The 19,199-nt window shown below is 46.2% G+C and overlaps 1 long non-coding RNA gene across 2 annotated transcripts in view; it reads left to right on the top strand.

Moving 5' to 3' along the window:
- LOC140395903 (uncharacterized) overlaps positions 1-19,199 on the top strand; it is a 67,408-nt gene that overhangs the window by 33,586 nt on the left and 14,623 nt on the right. Inside the window, exon 1 of one of the 2 annotated variants that reach the window (XR_011936381.1) lies at positions 15,359-16,016. The exons of the other annotated variant lie outside the window; for it this stretch is intronic. This is a non-coding gene — a long non-coding RNA (uncharacterized lncRNA). Of the gene's footprint in view, positions 1-15,358; positions 16,017-19,199 lie in introns of those variants that run through there. 2 annotated transcript variants of the gene reach the window in all.

Below are 19,199 nucleotides of genomic sequence, written 5' to 3'. Positions count from 1 at the left end.
TCTACCAACCTTTGTGTCGTCCGCAAACTTACTAATCAGACCAGTACATTTTCCTCCAAATCACTACGAACAGCAAAGGTCCCAGCGCTGATCTCTGCGGAACACCACTAGTCACAGCTCTCCAATCAGAAAAGCACCCTTCCATTGCTACTCTCTGCCTTCTATGACCTAGCCAGTTCTGTATCCACCTTGCCAGCTCACCCCTGATTCCGTGTGACTTCACCTTTTGTACTAGTCTACCACGAGGGACCTTGTCAAAGGCCTTACTGAAGTCCATATAGACAACATCCACTGCCCTACCTGCATCAATCATCTTTGCGACCTCCTCGAAAAACTCTATCAAGTTAGTGAGACACGAACTCCCCTTCACAAAACCGTGCTGCCTCTCGCTAATACGACCCCTTGCTTCCAAATGGGAGTAGATCCTGTCTCGAAGACAGTGCAGAAGGAGGCATCGGCTCATCGAGTCTGCACCGACCCACTTAAGCCCTCACTTCCACCCTATCCCCATAACCCAATCACCCCACCTAACCTTTTTGGAGAGTAAGGACAACTTAGCATGGCCAATCTACCTAACCTGCACGTCTTTGGACTGTGGGAGGAAACCAGAGCACCCAGAGGAAACACACGCAGACACGGGGAGAATGTGGAGACGCCACACAGACAGTGTCCCAGCGGGGAATCGAACCTGGGACCCTGTCGCTGTGAAGCCACACAGTGCTAGCCACGTGAGCTACCGTGCTCCCTGTTGAACGATTACATAGAACATAGAACAATACAGCGCAGTACAGGCCCTTCGGCCCACGATGTTGCACCGAAACAAAAGCCATCTAACCTACACCACGCCATTATCATCCATATGTTTATCCAATAAACTTTTAAATGCCCTCAATGTTGGCTAGTTCACTACTGTAGCAGGTAGGGCATTCCACGGCCTCACTACTCTTTGCGTAAAGAACCTACCTCTGACCTCTGTCCTATATCTATTACCCCTCAGTTTAAAGTTATGTCCCCTCATGCCAGCCATTTCCATCCGCGGGAGAAGGCTCTCACTGTCCACCCTATCTAACCCCCTGATCATTTTGTATGCCTCTATTAAGTCTCCTCTTAACCTTCTTCTCTCCAACGAAAACAACCTCAAGTCCATCAGCCTTTCCTCATACCAGGCAACATCCTGGTAAATCTCCTCTGCACCCGCGCCAAAGCCACGTCCTTCCTATAATGCGGTGACCAGAACTGTACGCAATACTCCAAAAGCGGCCGAACCAGAGTTCTGTACAGCTGCAACATGACCTCCTGACTCCGGAACTTAATCCCTCTACCAATAAAGGCCAACTCCATAGGCCTTCTTCACAACTCTATCAACCTGGGTGGCAACTTTCAGGGATCTATGTACATGGACACCTAGATCCCTCTGCTCATCCACACTTTCAAGAACTTTACCATTAGCCAAATATTCCGCATTCCTGTTATTCCTTCCAAAGTGAATTACCTCGCACTTCTCTACATTAAACTCCATTTGCACCTCTCAGCCCAGCTCTGCAGCTTATCTATATCCCTCTGTAACCTGCTACATCCTTCCACACTATCGACAACACCACTGACTTTAGTATCGTCTGCAAATTTACTCACCCACCCTTCTGCGCCTTCCTCTAGGTCATTGATAAAAATGACAAACAGCAACGGCCCCAGAACAGATCCTGTGCTCCTCCACTTGTGACTGTACTCCATTCTGAACATTTCCCATCAACCACCACCCTCTATCTTCTTTCAGCTAGCCAATTTCTGATCCACATCTCTAAATCACCCTCAATCCCCAGCCTCCGTATTTTCTGCAATAGCCTACCATGGGGAACCTTATCAAACGCTTTGCTGAAATCCATATACACCACATCAACTGCTCTACCCTCATCTACCTGTTCAGTCACCTTCTCAAAGAACTCGATAAGGTTTGTGAGGCATGACCTACCCTTCACAAAGCCATGCTGACTATCCCTGATCATATTATTCCTATCTAGATGATTATAAATCTTGTCTCTTATAATCCCCTCCAAGACCTTACCCACTACAAACGTGAGGCTCACTGGTCTATAGTTGCCGGGGTTGTCTCTGCTCCCCTTTTTGAACAAAGGGACCACATTTGCTGTCCTCCAGTCCTCTGGCACTATTCCTGTAGCCAATGATGACATAAAAATCAAAGCCAAAGGTCCAGCAATCTCTTCCCTGGCCTCCCAGAGATTCCTAGGATAAATCCCATCAGGTCCCAGGGACTTATCTATTTTCAGTCTTTCCAGAATTGCCAACACCTCTTCCCTACGTACCTCAATGCCATCTATTTTATTAGCCTGGGGCTCAGCATTCTCCTCCACAACATTATCTTTTTCCTGAGTGAATACTGACGAAAAATATTCATTTAGTATCTCGCCTATCTCTTCAGACTCCACACACAATTTCCCATCCCTGTCCTTGACTGGTCCTACTCTTTCCCTAGTCATTCGCTTATTCCTGACATACCTATAGAAAGCTTTTGGGTTTTCCTTGATCCTTCCTGCCAAATACTTCTCATGTCCCCTCCTTGCTCGTCTTAGCTCTCTCTTTAGATCCTTCCTCGCTACCTTGTAACTATCCATCGCCCCAACTGAAACTTCACACCTCATCTTCACATAGGCCTCCTTCTTCCTCTTAACAAGAGATTCCACTTCCTTGGTAAACCACGGTTCCCTCGCTTGACGCCTTCCTCCCTGCCTGACCGGTACATACTTATCAAGAACACGCAGTAGCTGATCCTTGAACAAGCCCCACTTATCCAGTGTGCCCAACACTTGCAGCCTACTTCTCCACCTTATCCCCCCCAAGTCACGTCTAATGGCATCATAATTGCCCTTCCCCCAGCTATAACTCTTGCCCTGCGGTGTATACTTATCCCTTTCCATCATTAACGTAAACGTCACCGAATTGTGGTCACTGTCCCCAAAGTGCTCTCCTACCTCCAAATCCAACACCTGGCCTGGTTCATTAGCCAAAACCAAATCCAACGTGGCCTCGCCTCTTGTTGGCCTGTCAACATATTGCTTCAGGAAACCCTCCTGCACACACTGTACAAAAAACGACCCATCTATTGTACTCGAACTATATCTTTTCCAGTCAATATTTGGAAAGTTAAAGTCTCCCATAATAACTACCCTGTTACTTTCGCTCTTATCCAGAATCATCTTCGCCATCCTTTCCTCTACATCCCTAGAACTATTAGGAGGCCTATAAAAAACTCCCAACAGGGTGACCTCTCCTTTCCTGTTTCTAACTTCAGCCCATACCACCTCGGAAGAAGAGTCCCCATCTAGCATCCTCTCCGCCACCGTAATACTGCTCTTGACTAGCAGCGCCACACCTCCCCCTCTTTTGCCTCCTTCTCTGAGCTTACTAAAACACCTAAACCCCGGAACCTGCAACATCCATTCCTGTCCCTGCTCTATCCATGTCTCCGAAATGGCCACATCGAAGTCCCAGGTACCAACCCATGCTGCCAGTTCCCTACCTTGTTTCGTATACTCCTGGCATTGAAGTAGACACACTTCAAACCACCTACCTGAACACTGGCCCCCTCCTGCGACATGCGGGATTTAAACGGGCCAAGGCGGTCCTCCACGGAAAGGGGGTGAAGTTCGGGCTGTTGCAGCCAGCGAGGCTGTGCGATACGTATCAGGACCGACACCAGTATTTCGACACGCCGGACGAGGCGTGGACTTTCATCAAGAATGAGAAGTTGGACTCGAGTTAATGGACTGCAGCATGCTGTGGGGGTTGTTGGTGGGGGGGATGGGGCAGTGTTTTGTTGGGGTTTTCCCAGTGTTTTCTTGTGTTTTTGTGGCCCCTTTGCCCGGGGCTCTCGGGGCTTTGGGCAAGGTTGCAGTTGGGAGGAGCTGCGTCACAGGAGGTGGGGTCGGCCCAGGTAGGGAGCACGGTTTTTCCCACGAAATTGTGGGGGTGGTATCTGAAGGTGGGGGCTGGTGGGTGCAGTACTTTGTTTTGTTTTCCTTCTCGGTTCACACGGGGTGCAGGGGGGGGACTCTCTCTACCCCACTTAAGTGGGGGGGGGGTGTTGGAGAGTTGTAAGGGGAATCCACAGGGGGATTGGAGTTGGAGGCGGGAGCGGCTGGGCTCAGCATGAGTCAGCTGACTTACGAGAATGCAATGGGGGGAGTAGGGGGGTCAAGCAGATGCTTGGCTGGGGGGGGGGCAGCGGGGGGTAAGGGGGGGGTGGGATGCTGCTGTGCTGACTGAGGAAGAATCGATGTTAAAGGGGGGAGTCGGGGCGGGGAGCCTTCGCCTGGGGGCTGGGGGGTGCGGGCACGTGGCTGGCCTAAAAAAGGAGATGGCTAGTCGGCGGGGGTGGGGGATGGAGGAGGGAAGCGCCCTGATCCGGCTGATCACATGGAACGTGAGAGGCCTGAATGGACCGGTCAAGAGGGCCCGTGTGTTTTTGCACTTAAAGGGGCTAAAGGCCGACGTAGCCATGCTACATAAACGCACCTAAGGATCGCGCATCAAACCAGGCTGAGGACGGGATGGGTGGGGCAGGTGTTCCACTCAGGGCTGGATGCGAAGAACAGGGGGGTCGCAATTTTGGTATTTTGGCTGCGGGTATTGTGACGGATAAGGGGGGTCGATATGTTATGGTGAGTGGCAGGCTGCAGGGGGCCCGGGTGGTGCTGGTGAATGTGTATGCTCCGAACTGGGACGATGCAGGCTTCATGAAGTGGATGTTGAGTCAGATTCCGGATCTGGAGTCATGCAGCTTGGCAATGGGGGGGGACTTTAACACGGTCCTGGACCCGACACTGGATCGGTCTAGGTCAAGATCGGGTAAGAGGCCGGCAGCGGCCAAGGTCCTGAGGCAGTTCATGGGCCAGATGGGGGGAGTGGATCCGTGGAAATTTGCCAGGCCTAGGGCGAAGGAGATTTCCTTCTTCTCCAATGTGCACAAGGCTTACTCGTGGATTGTTTTTTTCATAGTAAGTAGGGCGCTAATCCCGAGAGTGGAGTGGGTGGAGTATTTGGCCATTGCGATCTCGGACCATGCCCCGCACTGGGTGGAGCTGGGGTTGGGGGAGGAGAGAGCCCAACGCCCGCTGTGGCGAATGGACGTGGGACTACTGGCGGAGGAGGAGGTTTGTGGGCGGGTTTGGAGGTGTATCCAAAGCTATGTGGAGGCCAATGATAATGGGGAGGTTTCCGTGAGTGTGAACTGGGAGGCGCTGAAGGCAGTTGTCAGGGGGGAGTTAATTTTAATCAGGTCCCACAGAGAGAAGAGGGAGAAGATGGAGAGGGAGAGATTAGTGGGGGAGATACTTAGGGTGGACAGGAGGTATGCAGAATCCCCTGAGGAGGGGTTATTGAAGGAGCGCCGGAGCCTCCAGACGGAGTTCGACTTGCTTACCACGGGGAAGGCTGAGGCCCAGTTGAGGAAGGTACAGGGAGCAGTGTATGAGTATGGGGAGAAGGCAAGTAGGATGCTGGCACATCATCTACAGAAGAGAGAGGTGGCCAGGGAGATAGGGGGAATTAGAGATGGGGGGGGGAACATGGTGCTGAGCTCGGCAAAGATGAACGAGGTCTTCAAGGACTTCTACGGTAAATTGTACGAGTCATAACCCCCGGAGGTGGGGTGGGGGGGGGAGAGGGGATGAGGCAGTTCCTGGACCAACTGAGGTTTCCAAAGGTGGAGGAGGGGTGGGGAGAGGGATCGGGGGCCCCGATTGAGATGGAGGAACTGGTTAAGGGGTTAGGGGGTATGCAGGCGGGCAAGTCCCCTGTACTGGATGGGTATCCCATAGAGTTTTATAAGAAATTCTCGGAGCTGTTGGGCCAGCTGTTGTTGAGAACTTTTAATGAGGCTAATGAAAAGGGATCCTTCCCCCGACAAGGTCGCAGGCTCTGATCTCGCTTATCCTCAAGCGAGATAAGGACCCTACAGGCCGATCTCACTCCTGAATGTGGATGCCAAGCTGTTGGCCAAGATTTTGGCCACTAGTATTGAGGACTGCGTCCCGGGAGTGATCAATGAGGATCAGACGGGGTTTGTGAATGTGCGGAGGCTCCTGAATGTGATCATGATGCCCTCGGAGGGGGTGGGGTAACGCAGAAGTGGTAGCGGCAATGGACGTGGAGAAAGCCTTTGATCAGGTGGAGTGGGAGTACCTGTGGGAAGTGTTTCGGTTTGGAGAGGAATTTATAGGGTGGGTCAAATTGTTGTACCAGGCCCCGGTAGCGAGCGTATCGACGAACCGGCTGCGGTCGGAGTACTTTAGAGGAACGAGGCAGGGATGCCCCCTGTCCCCCCTGCTGTTTGCCCTGTCGATCGTTGAGGGAGTCAAGAAACTGGAGGGGGCTGTTTCGGGGTGGGGAGGTGCATGGTGTCTCACTGTATGTGGATGACCTGCTCCTGTATATTGCGGATCCGGTGGAGGGGATGGGGGAGGTCATGCAGATTCTTGGAGACTTTGGAGACTTTTCGGGGTATAAGCTGAATGTTGGAAAAAGCGAGCTTTTTGTGAGACATACGAGGGGCCAGGAAAAGAGATTGGGAGAGCTACCGCTCAAGATGGCGGAGAGGAGCTTTCGTTTCTTGGGCATCCAGGTGGCTTAGAGCTGGGGGGTCTTGCTCAAGCTCAATTTAGCGTGGCTGGTGGATCAGATAGAGGAGGACTTTAGGAGGTGGGACATGCTGCCGCTTTCCCTGGCGGGCAGGGTGCTGTCCGTAAAGATGACGGTCCTCCCTAGATTCTTGTTCGTCTTCCGGTGCCTGCCCATTCTCATCCCCAAGTCCTTTTTCAAGCAGGTAAATGGGAGTATTACGGGATTTGTGTGGGCAAACAAGACCCCGCGGATTAAGAGACTGTTCTTGGAGCGCAGTCGGGGGGGGGGGGGGGGGGGGGGGGGGCGGTTTGCGCTGCCGAACATTTGCAGCTGTTATTGGGCAGCGAATGTATCTATGATTCGGAAGTGGGTAATGGAGGGAGAGGGGGCAGCGTGGAAATGGTTGAAAGCAGCGTCTTGTAAAGATACTAGCTTGGGGTCACTGATAACGGCACCGCTGCCACTTCCGCCGACGCGGTATACCACGTGCCCGGTGGTGGCGGCGACATTGAGGATCTGAGGGCAGTGGAGATGGCACAGGGGGAAGTAGGGGCCTCAGTCTGGACCTCGATACGGAACAATCACGTGTTCATTCCGGGTAGAATAGACGGTGGGTTCAAAGCTGGCACAGGGCGGGTATCAAAAGGATGGGGGACTTGTTTATCGATGGGACTTTTGCTAGCCTGAGGGCGCTGGAGGAGAAATTTGGGTTGCCCCCGGGGAATACTTTTAGGTACATGCAGGTTCGGGTGTTCGTGAAAAAGCAGGTGGGGGAATTTCCATTGCTACCTGCCCGGAGGATACAGGACAGGGTGGTCTCGGGCATGTGAGTAGGGGACGTCAAGGTATCGGACATATACCAGGTGCTGCAGGAGGCGGAGGAGGCCTCGGTGGAAGAGCTGAAGGGCAAGTGGGAGGAGGAGCTGGGCGAGGAGCTAGATGAGGGCCTGTGGGCTGAAGCCCTGGGCAGGGTCAATTCCTCCTCATCTTGCGCCAGTCTTAGCCTGATTCAGTTTAAGGTGGTGCACCGGGCGCATATGACAGTAAGTCATATGAGTAAGTTGTTTGGGGTGGAGGACAGGTGTGTGCGGTGCTCAGGCAGCCCAGCAAATCATGTCCATATGTTCTGGGCATGCCCGGCACTTACAGGATTTTGGAAAGGCTTCGCGAAGGCTATGTCCAAGATCTTGGACAATCGGGTAAAACCGAGCTGGGGGATAGCGATATTTGGGGTATCAGATGATCCGGGAGTGCAGGAGTCGAAAGGGGCCGGAGCTCTGGCCTTTGCTTCCTTGGTAGCCCGGAGAAGGCTCTTGTTAATGTGGAGGGACGCAAAATCCCCTAGTGTAGACTCTTGGGTTAGTGACATGGCGGGGTTTCTCAGGTTGGAGAGGATAAAGTTTGCCTTGCGAGGGTCCTTGCAGGGGTTCTCCAGGCGGTGGCAACCGTTCCTTGACTTTCTCGCGGAACGTTAGGTGGAGGTCAGCAGCAGCAGCAAACCAGAGGGGGGGGGGGGCGGTGATGGACTGACTTCATTTGTAAAGGGCAGATACCCCACCTTGTTTTGTTAAATTGTTAATTTATTAAATGTATTATGGGCGAGGTCTTTTCAGAACCCCAAAATGTATCATGGAGTTCAACTAACCTCCCCCTTTCCTGGATTGTTGCTTTTGAAGCACACGGTTTGTTCCCCAGATGTGATATTACAATTATGGACACATGGTTTTTAACACAATGTTAATTCCATGAACTCAACTTAACCTTTTGAATAAACATTGGATCCCTTAACAATCCTTACTTCAAAGATAGCCCCGAAAATAATACAACACTAAATAATCCCTCAAATTGTTCCTCCAAACATCCAAAAGACTTCCCCTTTAATAACAGACATGAGGTTGCATTCAATATACTTATAGTCTTTCGATTTGCAGACATCAACAGACCAGTTCTGTGTTTTCTTCTTGCAGCTCACTGGAAACACGCAGGTACACCCAAGCTGCTCTCTCAAACTGGCTTTCTCCTTTCAAGCAACTCAGCAAACCAGCCAGGCACTTTTCAGCTGCTCTCAGCAAAACACACAGACACACCCAAGCTGCTCTCAAACTGAAACCAAAAGCAGACGTGAGCTCAGCTCCCCCCTGTGACATCTCTTCAGTAATATCATCAGCTTCATCTGTTAAAGGTACATTTCTTCAGCATCCAATTCTTAAAGGTGACAAATGGTTAAGTTGTTTTTTGTTTTATTGCTAACGCTTTCTTTTCATTGTTTTTCTTTTTGTAGTGGCTTGTAAAAATTATTAAAAAATTTTGAATAAAAACAAATTTAAAAAATAAATTAATGGAGGTGTTAGGATTCAAAAAGAAGGTATTAAAACTGGCATAAAGGCACTTTACCTGAATGCTCATCGCATTCGAAATAAGATAAATGAGTTGGTGGCACAAATCACTGCAAATGACTTTGTTTTAGTGGTCATTACAGAGACATTGTTGCAGGATGGTCACGAAGGGGAGTTAAATATCCAGGAGTATCAGACTATTTGGAACGACAGGCAGGGAGGTAAGGGAGTAAGGGAGCTGGTGTAGTACTGATATTTAGGGCGGTATTGAGAGATTATATAGGTTCTATAGAGAAAAAGGTTGAATGTCTTTGGGTGGAAATTAGAAAAAGTAAGGAGAAAAGGTCACTGATAGGTGCAGTGTACAGACCACCAAATAATAACATCACAATGGAAGGGCAATAATCAAAGAAATAACCGATGCATGTAAAAATGGTACAGCAATAATCATGTTTTTTTTTTAATTGTCATGTTGATTGGTCAAACCAGGAGGTCAGGGCAGACTTGAGGAGGGGTTCATAGAATATATCTGCGATAGTTTTATCAAACAGTATGTAATGGAACCTACGATTGTCCAAGCTATCTTAGATCTTGTCCTGTGTAATAAGACATCAATAATTAATGATCTGAGTTAGAGATCCACTCGGAAGGAGCGATCCTTGTGATTTGTGCCATCAACTCATTTATCTTATTGGTTCAATTTAAAATACAAATGTAATCTGAGAAGGTAAAATCCAATAACAGTGTCTTGCTCTTAAACAAAGGAGACTGCAGTGGGATGTTGTGGCTAACTCCCGATTCAAAATGGCGAACAGCAAAGGCTGATGGGAAAGTCAGCCAACAGGACAAAAACGAGCAGCTGCAGGTTGACTGTGTATTTACCTCTGGAAAGGCCAGACAAGATCGATACCAGCAACCATCAGCATAACAAAACACCAGCCATCTGCATACTAATGAGCAATCCCCAGGAACAATGAGCAACATTTAGACACACAAAGTCAAACCAGACTCTTTGGCGCCAGCAGAAGCCTACACAAAGGGAGGTGAACGACCACCTCAAGACCGCCCATCGATCAAGGAATCGCTCCAGCATTGGAGAAAATCGAACCAAGTGATTGGGACAAAGTCCAATCACTTGGGACCAGGTACAGGGTCCACCCCGAAAGGCGGGAAGCCGCAGGGAACTAGAATCGAGTCCAAGTTCAAATTGCTCTTCTCTTCACCTGCCCTCCACCAGCACTCTGCTCTTCACCACTGCTTTTCCAGCTCTCCACTCCTCAGCAGCTGGTAAAACTGTAAGTCTTACTTCAACGCTCGCTACGAGATAGGCGCTCCTAGCTACCAATCCGTACCAACTTCGAATCCCGCAGGCTCAGAACCCAAACGAAAGGCCATTTGTTTCCCTGACCTGGTGGGCCAGTCCCAAGTTAACTATTGGCCTGTTAGTCGTAGAAGTAGCTTAGACATAGAATTTATGCATGAGTAGTGATTACTGTGTATAATTGCTTTGATTTAAATCTTACTAAGCGGTGTATTGGACTATTGATCATTACTCGGACTTGAACCACGTGGCGGTATCATAAAAGATACCTGGCGACTCAAGAGCAAAGGTAATAAAACAGAGAAATTAAACTAAGGCAAAGTTAGCAACATTATTTGGCAACATCCTGACGGGACCCGATCTAGAAGTGGAAAACCATTCCGGGAGAACCGAAGAATTTGCTTCTAAACACTCCATTTGTCGATGAGTTTGGTCGATACAGGAACAAAGCGTTCTCCATCTTTCCGATGAGGTTGGGATAAACTGTTTTATCACATGAAGATAATGTTATACAAGTTCGATTCAGGTATCAGTACTTAATTCAAGATATGTCTGTGTATAAGTAATAGGATGATTATAATTAGTTGCCAATTTGCAGGAAACGTCCGATGATGGAATCGATTGCGAAATTCTCAGGGTTTATATCAGTTTCAGATTCAGCGAGATATTCGATAAGGGAAGTGAGGGTTGCAGTTTCAGAATCTGTAAGATGCGTGGCAAATGAAGCGAGGGTTGTTACAGTATTGGTGACATCAGTGTCAGATCCCCTTGATAAAGGCCGGGAATTTCAATATCATTGATGATATTGCACCTTGGTACGTAAGAGGTGCGAAATCTGAAGGTACCTCATTAAGGTCTCGCCAATCCGTGATATGACGTTCAACTGTTGCAAGATCATCCGCCTGGCTGTGGAGCAATACAGATATGGGTGGAGAAGATGAACCGGCAGCGGTGGGCTCACTTTCAACATCCAACCTCATCTCCAGGTAAGGGAGTGAGGAGTTTAGCGATGACGTCAGAGATAGTCCCAGTATGGGGCCATTTTTATCATTGAGGCAAAAAACAATAGATGCTCGGGGCGGGAAAGGACCAAAAAGATGATGATGCATGAATTGATCAAAAAGGGCGGGGGCCACAGCAGCTGCAAACTGTGGTGGTCGCCAGGAAGCGTAGCTGCACGGACGTAGATCTGGTAGAAGATAACCGTGACAATATTTGAGTCCCGTTGGGGATTGTGTCATGGCAACATACTGCTGATGACAGTACGTTCGTGGTCCATGAATATTAAAAGGAGTGCCATATCTCCTGGGTGTAGTAACAGTAGGACGTAAGAGACCTCGTCGATTACAACGAGGACACAGTACAATTACCATAGAGGTGGAAAGGGATCCTTCTTCATGAAGGTTAATGATCCTATAGGGCTTTCTATCAATACGTTGATGAGGCATCATTTGTAAAAGGTTATAAGCTATAGGGACTATATGAAAACAAAAGTACGGAAGGGTTTCCGGGTTGGGAGAGTCGGTTGATTGACCTTTCGTATACAGTATTATCTGTTCAGAATATTTCTCATGTTCAGAAAGACATTAATAATAAAAATAATAATAATCTTCCATTGTCACAAGTATGAAGCTACTGTGAAAAGTCTCTAGTCGCCACTTTCTGGCGCCTGTTCGGGTAAGCTGGTACAGGAATTGAACCCGCGCTGCTGGCCTTGTTCTGTAATACAGACCAGCTGTCTAGCCACTTAGGCAAAAATAAATAAATAAAAATTGATTCTCATTGATGATCAGTGCCGTTTCCTGTATCAATAAGGAATTGCATGTGCTCGGCCCAATCCTGAAGGTGGACTGGAAATACTGAGGACATGGTGAGGGTCTATCTGCGGAGACAGGAAATGAGTAAAATCAAACATATTGTGCCACTGATAGGCAGTGCGTAAGTCAGTGCGTAATGCAGAACATTACCAAAGGATCCAAAGAATCCTGAAAAATAGGAAATAACATCACTAGCAGCATGAGTAATTCCTTGAAAAATGGAACCCATTTTGGGAAAAACATCTTCAGCAGCCATACCAAGGACACGGATCCAGTCCGGGGCATGGACAGGATCGAAGATCTGAACTTGGGATAATAAATGTTTGGCATGCCGAATATGCTCAGTTATATCATAATTAGTGAAAGTGACCGTAAGGTGAGCATGATACATATGTGCTAAGAGAGCGGTCAATTTAGAAATCCTAATGGTGGATGAGATGCGATTCTCTGGGGATATGGAAACTGCTGCTGCGTGTCTGTGGTCCTTTTTAAGGCCATAGCCACAGCAAGTTACATTTTCATGTGGCGTCAACATCCATGTTCCTGGAGCAAGTTGACAGTCATCACAATACTCAGAAGTGAGTATCGCTACTGATCCATTGCCCAGAATGTGAATTCTAGATAGTTTTTCAAAAATAGGGGTTGCAACCACTGAACAGGATGCATTCCTACAATCATGGTGTTTTTGCCAATCAAAATAAGCGTAGGGTTGTCCCTATACACATGTCAGCGGAAAAATATTCTAATGGCTGTAAGGAAGTTCTATTAAATCCAGCCTGACCAATTAAAGTGTACGGAGTGTGAACTCGTACATGTGCTTTTAAATTTCCTGTGGAAGCAATTTGTCCGAGTTGGACACAGTTACAAATCCGAAAATAACATTTGTCCGGTTGTATACTTGGCATGGACACTATTAAAGAAATTCTCCATACTCTGTATTTAAACCACCACAGAGTATCAACTCTGTCAGGTTTATGCTGTTCAATTTCGCTCACTTTGAGTAACATGACTCTAGAAGTGGATTTCTGCAATACCTTCAACTGCCGAATAGTTGAGAGATATTTAAATATGGTTATAGTTAGCTTTAACAAGATCATTATTTGCCAATGTTTGATCTCGAAGTACTACCAGTGAGTCCACAGTCAGACTCGTCATTATAGTGACATATGAAGATATGTTTTTGAGATTCGAAGTGGTCTCACTTAACCACCGCGAGAACATTTCTAAGGCTTGTACGACTGAAGAGGTAGCTGAGGTTAGAAGTTTAGTGTTTTTTAATTGTACACTCATCGGCCTCCGTCTTTGATGGGCGGAGCGTGGGACCAAATACGATGTGTTTGGTTTCTTCGATTTAGGGGTGACAAAATTCTGCCAAGTGTCATTTCTCATTATGACCCTAAAAGGTGGTGGAGCCTCAAGTAGAGAAATCAGAGATGATTCCTGCTTACTATTGATTGGTGAGGTACTATTTCCACAGTTAGGATAGCTGCGTAAGCATCCTCTCAGTCTATCAGTATAATTCACTTTAAGATTTTGATGGATTAGCTCAGGGGGTAATAAAAGAAGATTTTTAAATAAATCAGTCCGTTTGACTGAGGGATTCTGTTTAAAATACAATCCTATGGAGTAGACGGCCTGAATGGTGTGACTAGAATGATTAGCAGGTTTCCAATCGTAAATGGAGAAGTTATTAGATACCCACACCATGCGTTGAGCATCCGCACTAGTCACCCATCCAGGTTTGTCACAGTGACATTTTGGAGCGTGCCTCAATAGTGTGGTTTACTGAATATCGATTAGAGGGTCGAGTCGGGTCAGAATCATTAGTATAACATGACTCTCATAAATGGTTTTGTTTACCCCAAATACTATATCACATAGGGCATATGTCTGTTTCGGTCCCAGGATGCGGAACAGAGACATGAGGTCGGTTTCATTCTGCTGATTATTGTGATCATCATTCTTTTGATGCGTCTCACCTGGATCTGTGAGCCAGGAGGAATAACATTCTCTTTTAAGTTTTCCCGTAAAATTAGTGTCATTTGTTTTTTGACCACTTTGATATAGGCATTGTGAAATTTTTTCTTCCCATTTTTTATCGGGGTCTCCTGATTGATAGTACCAGCTGTCATATAGTAAAGATGAACGAACTATAGTGACGTTGCCAGGATTTTCGAGTACATTTGGTTTTTGAAATTTAAATTCTGAAGGTATTACTTCAAACATTACCTGATTCCAGGCTGGAATTGACCAATCATATACTAAGTTGTGATAATAGAGATTGATGGGTTAATCATGTTCTATGACATAACCTTTATAGTCACCTAGTACAGATGTACAATGAGAGAATTTAAAATGAGAGCCGAGAGATGGCTCTATCTTTTTGATTCCTGTCCACTCTATGTCTATACTGATCCAAAAGATGTGCCTGGGGATCAGTGAGAGAATTATAAGATATTTCTGGAGAAGATTCTTTTAGAAACTTCATGGTTTCCTCTAATTCTTTCATTCGGAAAATTTGGCTGTCATGGGAAATTATTTGGTGATTCTCTATCAATTTTCCCAAATTGACAATTATATTTAGTGGAATGAGAACCTTTCCTGGGGAAAGACAGGTTGGTTCCAGGACAGGTGTCCATATATTTCTGTCGGGATTGGAAAATTTTGTATAGTCCAATTTATGAGGTGCGGATCGCGCAACTCTTTGAATAGTTCGGCCCAAAGTTAATTGAGTCGGGGCCTGGGGTTCTTTCCCTAGAAAAACTGTTTGTTGGAGGGTTTCATTCCCAATCACGATTACTACTGTCTATACAATTAAAGCTATGGTAACCATCATAAAAAGTAACATTAGTGTACAATGTTGACAAATTCTTTGACATCCTTTCTTATTCAACCACCTTCCGAGGGTGCGGCATGTTTCGCGCCTCTCATCAGGCGCTGCTGGTGGATTTAAATTGTCAAGAATCATTTCCACAGAAGTGTGTTCTGTGATAGCTGAGCTATCAGTCTGCCGTGGGGGCGGGCTGGCTGCAGCTGTACTGGCTGCCTGCAAGGGCTGATCTTTAAACTGGTGATTTGTGACAGGCTTGTGAGCCGTCCTTTTGATTGTTTAGTTTCTTTTAATTCATCATTAATTTGGGGAGGAGTTTGCTCTATAGGGGGTCCATACAGACCTAAATATGGATTGTCATGATCCATTTTGTTTAAGGTTCAAAGTACCTGGGTGCTGGCTTTAAATTATCCACAGATACTGTTCTCTGAGTGGTTCGGTCCCCTCTTCCTGTTTCAATCACCACAGTTCTCTTGTTGAGTTCCTGCGTGATGACACAAGGGGGTTTCCATTTAGCTCTTAAGCCTGATTGTTTGGACTGTTTTTTCTCCTGCACGCACTCACCTACTTGAGGCATCCAAGTGCCTGGTGGGGGAATTGTCACTTCAGAGGTTACAGAAATTAGTGATCTTAGTTCCTTAGTGAGCTCTGGCTCAGGCTCCGGAAGGGGTATCAAAGCATTTTGGGATAAAGGGGTATTCATGTGTATCCCATACATTAAACGGCAGGGTGTAATATTTTGATGCATGCCTAACTTAGCTAAAGGCATGTTATTAAGACACATTTGCACCTCAGGTACCAGGTTAGCCCACTTTGATCCCCTGATCATCATCAGTTTTGCCAGTCCTCTCTTTACTTCTTGATTCCGACGCTCCACCATCCCACTAGATGTGGGATGGTACGGAGTACTGAATTCCAATCGTATACCTGATTGTTAACACATGTCTCTGAAACCAATGAAGGCTGAACCTCGGTCGGCATGTATGCAGGCTGGCAATCCAGTAACAGGGAACAGTGAGTACGAGAGTGCTGTGATCGTTGCGAGTTCTGAACAGCGGGCGGTCGGGACTAACCAGGTAAATGCGGTACAACAATCTACCACTACCAAGATGTATTGGTTCTTTTGCCCGTAAGGTTTTTTACCCACAGAAGGGGTGAATGGTCCAATATAAACAATTTGCCATTTTACCATTGGCTGGTCTGGTTTGGCAGGCCGAATCAAAGGTGGCCTCGTGACTGCTCCTTTATTATGGAGGAGACACGGTTTGCAATTTGCAACAAATCGTTTACAATCAGTTATCATGTATGGCCACCAATAGTGCATTCCTAATTGTGCACATGTGGCTTGGGCGCCTCCATAGAGATGACCTTGACCTTGGTGAGCTTCCCTTATTAATTCCAATCGTTTTGTTTTAGGAGAGATCACTCGGTCTGATTTTTTGGGCCGTGATACCAATACCTTCCCTTCTTGATTTGTTTGATAGAGGTACTTTAAAGGATATCCAGGTGGGTTTTCTTTATATGGGTCTAGCAGTATTTTTAATTCATCATCTTGATTTTCTGCTATTTGTTGTCTAGTTATGACATTGACCCTGGCCTCCCTAACCTCAGTTAGGTACATCCCTACAGCTTGTTTTCCTTGCTCATCTGCTAAGTTATTTCCGTAGCTGTGCTGCTGGCCCTTGGTGTGTCCAGTGATGTGTAATACCTGTATGTTTGGTGTCTGTTCTCAACATAGCTACTGTTTGCCATATGGACTTATGATTGATAATCTTATTTCTATGTGTCTTCCATTTAGTTCTTTCCTATATGGGGAGGTCTCGCTCATATGCATTTCTTGCATATGCTGAATCGGTGCATATTAGTACTGGATTTTTAGAATCTGCCCGTTGCATTGCTTCTTTTAATGCCATTGCTTCTGCATATTGTGCAGTGTGAGGTCCGAGAGGGATCGCAATGATTTGTTCTGGGATATATCTGGACTCCTGAAATTGCCCTTTGATTAGTCCTTTCCCTGCAGAGGATTTCATTAATCCATCTGGTTGAAGTATTTTCATTGAAGAGCCGTCACAATACCAGGCTTCTTTGTAGTCTGCTAGATTGTGTTGGGGTACATTCTCTCTCTCACTCTCCGGGTATTCATCTTCCATTTGAGGAAGGAATTGTAAATCAAATTTCTCTGGAGTGACTTCCCACTCAAGTGTATGGTCATGGAGATGTGTTAACCACTTACCATATCTAAGGGCTGTCGCCTTTCTTTCATTCTCTGGCAGCCTGTTTAATCTTTCAAAGCATGACAAGCAGTCTGTATCAGAATTGGCTTCTCTCCTTGCCAAGGCCTGACTTTAATTAAAACTTGTAAGATAAAAGTCAGGGTTCGCTCAGTATCATTATATCGCTGTTCGGTGGATGTAAAATTGTAGGAATAGAAAGCTACTGGAATTATTTCACCCTTGTTGTAGGCGATCGCTATCCCTGTCTTTGATCCAATTTTAATTTGAAGGATCAATTGCAGAATGCTATTTCTGGTATTCAAATCGATGGCTCTTTGCACAGGGATTGATAATCCTCATGGGTGAAAATGAATGGATTGTTTTTTGGTGAACATCTGTCATAAACATCTGTTTAGCTAATGCAGAATAATTTGGGATGAATGCCTTCGCATAATTTAACAATCCTAAGATTGACTGAAGCTCTTTGAGTTTCGTGGGCATTTGAATGCATGAAACTTTCGCTCTAAAATCATTTGTCAGCCCCCTGCCTGTGTCTGTGACACTCAGGCCAAGGAAGTTGACTGTTTGGCTGCATACCTGAGACTTTTAAAGATTGATTAGATAGCCATTGTCAGCGAGTCGTTTAAAAACTTAATTCAAAAGTCCAAAGTGTTCATCCAAATTGTCTGTTGTCAGGTAGATGTCATCTACATAACTAGTGACTTGTGGTAAGTCCGACAATATTTCCATTACTCTGGCTGAAAAGATTTGTGGGGATTTTCTAAATCCCTTTGGAAGGCGAGTCCACACATATTGATATCCATTGGGTGCTGTGAAAGCCGTATATTGATGATCACTTTCCTTAATTGGGTGTGACCAAAAGCCATTGGCCACGCAAGACTTGTACGTTTTTCTAACTAATTGACTTACCATCTGTTGGGCACTTGCCTGCTGAGCTGAGTTTGGCTCAGTGTATTTGTTTAATTTTGTATAGTCAATCACAAGACGCCATTTGTTGTCGGCTTTAGCAACGCCGAACATCGGGGAATTGTATCGTGAGGGCTTTTTAATTAAAATTCTTGTTGTTCAAGTGAGTCAATTGTTTTAATAAGACTGGTTCTCCCGCGATGTTCTGGAATGTGCCATTGCTTTTGGACAGGGAATGGGTTAACCCCTAGTGGGGTAGGCTCAATTTGCAGTTTTCCGCAATGGTTTGCATGCTGCTGCAGAGATTCCCAGAGATGATTTAAGAGGTGTTTTAATTTTGCTCGCGCTGTGGAATCAGTCTGGTATTCTAGCTGTTTGATGACGTATTCAGCTCTTTCATCTATGTCAGAATTAACAGGAAAAGTGTTAAACCACAATTTTGAATCTTTAGCTCCAATTAATAACAAGACCTTTTGACCAGAAGGTGATATTTGATTAATGCCTATCATTGCAGTTTTTAAAGTGTGCTGCATGCCATTTAATTCGATGCGCAGTCAAAAATTTGAGTTGACTGTGATTGTCCTGTTATACCCACAATTTAAATTTCATCTAGGGGGCCGATTAGCTGACACTTGGAGCTTACTTGAGGATCTCCAATTGAAATGTCTGACCCTGTATCAATTAACGCTGTTCCAAATAAATCCCTGATTTTAATATCTACGGAAGGGTAATGACTCCTATGCCTTGGGCTGGGTGAGTCAATTTTTTGTTGTTTAATCTGATGCTGGGAATTCCCTGGTTGTTTAATTTTTATCATATTAGTCCGGGCATGTGTTGGAGTCTGCTGAACTTTGGGTGTTTGACTCTGGCGATTTCCATTTCCTCCCTGCCTTTTCGGTGTGCGGGGAGTCTGTCCTTGATTTTCCCACTGGCTACCGTAATATCTGAAATTTGGAATTCTTTTCTCGGGGGTAGCTGTGTCTGTGGTTGTTGCCGAGGAGAATTCTCCTGAGAGTAATTGTCATTTATGTGACTGAGGTCTCTGTGATTTACAGTTATTACTTTTAGGAGATTGTCTTTTAAATCGTTTGCTGCTATGAGTCCACTATCGTTTAGCTC

Source organism: Scyliorhinus torazame, chromosome 19 (genome assembly GCF_047496885.1).
Source record: "Scyliorhinus torazame isolate Kashiwa2021f chromosome 19, sScyTor2.1, whole genome shotgun sequence".
Taxonomy (NCBI): domain Eukaryota; kingdom Metazoa; phylum Chordata; class Chondrichthyes; order Carcharhiniformes; family Scyliorhinidae; genus Scyliorhinus; species Scyliorhinus torazame.
Note: the sequence above shows the minus strand (reverse complement) of the source record. Positions and strands in the feature narration are given on the sequence as shown.